Here is a 5000-nt window from a genome sequence, read left to right as displayed (position 1 = left end):
AATTGCAAGCCCCAATCCCTAGCACGAAGGAGGTTCAGCGGGTTACCCCGACCTTTCGGCCTAGGAAGACACGCTGATTCCTTCAGTGTAGCGCGCGTGCGGCCCAGAACATCTAAGGGCATCACAGACCTGTTATTGCTCAATCTCGTGCGGCTAGAAGCCGCCTGTCCCTCTAAGAAGAAAAGTAATCGCTGACAGCACGAAGGATGTCACGCGACTAGTTAGCAGGCTAGAGTCTCGTTCGTTATCGGAATTAACCAGACAAATCGCTCCACCAACTAAGAACGGCCATGCACCACCACCCACCGAATCAAGAAAGAGCTATCAATCTGTCAATCCTTCCGGTGTCCGGGCCTGGTGAGGTTTCCCGTGTTGAGTCAAATTAAGCCGCAGGCTCCACTCCTGGTGGTGCCCTTCCGTCAATTCCTTTAAGTTTCAGCTTTGCAACCATACTTCCCCCGGAACCCAAAAGCTTTGGTTTCCCGGAGGCTGCCCGCCGAGTCATCGGAGGAACTGCGGCGGATCGCTGGCTGGCATCGTTTATGGTTAGAACTAGGGCGGTATCTGATCGCCTTCGAACCTCTAACTTTCGTTCTTGATTAATGAAAACATACTTGGCAAATGCTTTCGCTTCTGTTCGTCTTGCGACGATCCAAGAATTTCACCTCTAACGTCGCAATACGAATGCCCCCGCCTGTCCCTATTAATCATTACCTCGGGTTCCGAAAACCAACAAAATAGAACCGAGGTCCTATTCCATTATTCCATGCACACAGTATTCAGGCGGGCTTGCCTGCTTTAAGCACTCTAATTTGTTCAAAGTAAACGTGCCGGCCCACCGAGACACTCACTCAAGAGCACCCTGGTAGGACTGCAACGGGGTCCGCCTCGGGACGCACGAGCACGCACGAGGCGCGTCGCACGCCTTCAGCTCGCCCCACCGGCAGGACGTCCCACGATACATGCCAGTTAAACACCGACGGGCGGTGAACCAACAGCGTGGGACACAAATCCAACTACGAGCTTTTTAACCGCAACAACTTTAATATACGCTATTGGAGCTGGAATTACCGCGGCTGCTGGCACCAGACTTGCCCTCCAATAGATACTCGTTAAAGGATTTAAAGTGTACTCATTCCGATTACGGGGCCTCGGATGAGTCCCGTATCGTTATTTTTCGTCACTACCTCCCCGTGCCGGGAGTGGGTAATTTGCGCGCCTGCTGCCTTCCTTGGATGTGGTAGCCGTTTCTCAGGCTCCCTCTCCGGAATCGAACCCTGATTCCCCGTTACCCGTTACAACCATGGTAGGCGCAGAACCTACCATCGACAGTTGATAAGGCAGACATTTGAAAGATGCGTCGCCGGTACGAGGACCGTGCGATCAGCCCAAAGTTATTCAGAGTCACCAAGGCAAACGGACCGGACGAGCCGACCGATTGGTTTTGATCTAATAAAAGCGTCCCTTCCATCTCTGGTCGGGACTCTGTTTGCATGTATTAGCTCTAGAATTACCACAGTTATCCAAGTAACGTGGGTACGATCTAAGGAACCATAACTGATTTAATGAGCCATTCGCGGTTTCACCTTAATGCGGCTTGTACTGAGACATGCATGGCTTAATCTTTGAGACAAGCATATGACTACTGGCAGGATCAACCAGGGAGCTGCGTCAACTAGAGCTGAGCAGCCGGCCGCCCGGGAGTGTGTCCCGGGGGCCCGCGCGAACACGCAAGCGTCCGCTCAATTATTCTGCAAACAGGAGGAGGCTGAGCTCCCCTGCACAATACACCTCGAAACCCTCTCAGGTCCCGGCGGCGCGCAGCGCCGTCCTAAGTACTTGGTCGGGTTCGAGAGAGGCGCAATCGCCCGGAGTTTGGCGAGTAGACGCTTTAGGTGCGACCACCCGTGCTCCCAACTGAGCTTGCCGCTGCCGACAGAGGCCCGGGAGCGTGCTGTCGTGGCATTGCCAGCGGGAGACAACACGCGCCACCTACGGTGGCCGGCAGCTCCAACGCCAGCGCCACAGAAGGACAAAAGCCCCACTTGGGTGCCGAAGCGAACACTCCCAGCACAGCGCACGCGCCAACACGTCCGCACAGCTGCGATACAATCCACCTGCGAGAACCGCAGAGGCGACCGAGCAGCAGACGGCGTCGCGGCGCCGAGCGCCGGGCGGCGGCGCATCCTCAGCGCACACAGTCCTCAATCGGACCAGCACACTGCAGATGTCCACCGCGCTTCGCACCGGGCCCGCGAGGACCTACTTTGGCCGCACGGCGCCGCGTGCAGGGTGCGCCGGCGCGCAGCTGCGCCGCCTGCCGCCTCCGTCGGCCGGCGCGCCTGCCACTGGCCGCCCCCACCAGCCGGCTGTAGCGCGTGCGCCCACGCACCGCGCGGCCAGCACGCCGGGAGGCCCCCCCTCACCGGCCGGGGACGGTCCCACCCAGCCACCGCCGCGTATCGCTTCACACCCACATGCCATTCACGTTCGTGGGCATGGTGGGTATCGCTGAAACAACCGGTTGGTAGCTCAACCGATCGTCGCCATCACTGATTCACCTCTAGCGAGAACAACCGCACCACAACGGTTTACCAGTTGTTCATTTGCGTAACGTCACCAGCAAACGTAGACGTCCATCGCCATTTGCAAATTCAACGATTGTTGCATGCCTGTGTCAGGTGTCACGACACACTATGTCTGCCCACATACACGCAACAACATGTGCACGCTTCGCGAACACGTGGAAGGTGGCCCCCGTACGTATGCGATGTCCATTGCGCGAACGACTGTCAACCGGCCTCTGTCGCATGTCGCAGATGTGGAACGCAGTGCACCATGCTATCACGGTGTGTGAGAAGAGACGACTACGTCTGACAACACGCGCCACTACATCAACAGACGGCTCATGCTGATCGCCATCCACGGCATACCATACTGCAATCCAGCTCTTATAGGGAGACGACACGTAGCTGAGTGCACAATATTTGGACCGTATGGTTCGCCGTTGTTGGCGCAGTCGTGGTACGGTCACACATGTACCACGATGTATCATTCAGTACATGAGGACCAATGTGCAGTACAGTGTGTGATTTGGACGTACAACATCAGCGGACAGTTGACACAAGCCGTACCACAACGTAGGCTGTGCTTCGCCATGCGAATGCCAATGAACAACTGCGAAGGGCATTGAGCATGTACGTCCTGCTGCCATCCGCATTACAGTGTATAGCTGCAAGGTGTTTAACATGAAGCGATACTCTGGGGACCGGGCAGTGCGAGTAGCAAACTATATTGCGGGGGTTGCAGTTAGGCAACACTACACTAATTTAACGCGTCGTATGACAATTACAGAGCAGGTTAAGGCCCAACGTGTGTTGGGTTAAGGCCCAACGTGTGTTGGGTTAAGGCCCAACGTGTGTTGGGTTAAGGCCCAACGTGTGTTGGGTTAAGGCCCAACGTGTGTTGGGTTAAGGCCCAACGTGTGTTGGGTTAAGGCCCAACGTGTGTTGGGTTAAGGCCCAACGTGTGTTGGGTTAAGGCCCAACGTGTGTTGGGTTAAGGCCCAACGTGTGTTGGGTTAAGGCCCAACGTGTGTTGGGTTAAGGCCCAACGTGTGTTGGGTTAAGGCCCAACGTGTGTTGGGTTAAGGCCCAACGTGTGTTGGGTTAAGGCCCAACGTGTGTTGGGTTAAGGCCCAACGTGTGTTGGGTTAAGGCCCAACGTGTGTTGGGTTAAGGCCCAACGTGTGTTGGGTTAAGGCCCAACGTGTGTTGGGTTTAGGCCCAACGTGTGTTGGGTTTAGGCCCAACGTGTGTTGGGTTTAGGCGCAACATAGGTTAGGTTTAGGCGCAACATAGGTTAGGTTAAGGCGCAACATGGGTTAGGTTAAGGCGCAACATGGGTTAGGTTAAGGCGCAACATGGGTTAGGTTAAGGTACAACATGGGTTAGGTTAAGGTACAACATGGGTTAGGTTAAGGTACAATATGGGTTAGGTTAAGGTACAATATGGGTTAGGTTAAGGTACAATATGGGTTAGGTTAAGGTACAATATGGGTTAGGTTAAGGCGCAACATGGGTTAGGTTAAGGTACAATATGGGTTAGGTTAAGGCGCAACATAGGTTAGGCTAAGGCGCAACATAGGTTAGGTTAAGGCGCAACATAGGTTAGGTTAAGGCGCAACATAGGTTAGGTTAAGGTACAATATGGGTTAGGTTAAGGTACAATATGGGTTAGGTTAAGGTACAATATGGGTTAGGTTAAGGTACAATATGGGTTAGGTTAAGGTACAATATGGGTTAGGTTAAGGTACAATATGGGTTAGGTTAAGGTACAATATGGGTTAGGTTAAGGTACAATATGGGTTAGGTTAAGGTACAATATGGGTTAGGTTAAGGCGCAACATGGGTTAGGTTAAGGTACAATATGGGTTAGGTTAAGGCGCAACATAGGTTAGGCTAAGGCGCAACATAGGTTAGGTTAAGGCGCAACATAGGTTAGGTTAAGGCGCAACATAGGTTAGGTTAAGGCGCAACATAGGTTAGGTTAAGGCGCAACATAGGTTAGGTTAAGGCGCAACATAGGTTAGGTTAAGGCGCAACATAGGTTAGGTTAAGGCGCAACATAGGTTAGGTTAAGGCGCAACATAGGTTAGGTTAAGGCGCAACATAGGTTAGGTTAAGGCGCAATACGGGTTAGGTTAAGGCGCAATACGGGTTAGGTTAAGGCGCAATACGGGTTAGGTTAAGGCGCAATACGGGTTAGGTTAAGGCGCAATACGGGTTAGGTTAAGGCGCAATACGGGTTAGGTTAAGGCGCAATACGGGTTAGGTTAAGGCGCAATACGGGTTAGGTTAAGGCGCAATACGGGTTAGGTTAAGGCGCAATACGGGTTAGGTTAAGGTACAATACGGGTTAGGTTAAGGCACAATATGGGTTAGGTTAAGGTACACATTGTTGTACGGAAAGGTGTTTTGGGGGGGGGGGGGGGCCGGTTT

At 53.3% G+C, this 5000-nt stretch overlaps 1 non-coding gene across 1 annotated transcript in view; it reads right to left on the bottom strand.

Annotated features, from left to right (window-relative positions):
- LOC124593329 overlaps positions 1-1665 on the bottom strand; it is a 1910-nt gene extending 245 nt beyond the window's left edge. Inside the window, exon 1 of the ribosomal RNA XR_006977976.1 lies at positions 1-1665. This exon is cut by the window's left edge and continues 245 nt beyond it. This is a non-coding gene — a ribosomal RNA (small subunit ribosomal RNA).
- Between the last annotated feature and the right edge of the window lie 3335 nt (positions 1666-5000).

The sequence above is a fragment of the Schistocerca americana genome, unplaced genomic scaffold (assembly GCF_021461395.2).
Source record: "Schistocerca americana isolate TAMUIC-IGC-003095 unplaced genomic scaffold, iqSchAmer2.1 HiC_scaffold_98, whole genome shotgun sequence".
Taxonomy (NCBI): Eukaryota; Metazoa; Arthropoda; class Insecta; order Orthoptera; family Acrididae; genus Schistocerca; species Schistocerca americana.
The sequence above is the reverse complement of the archived record's forward strand: the minus strand, read 5'-3'. Positions and strand labels throughout refer to the sequence as shown.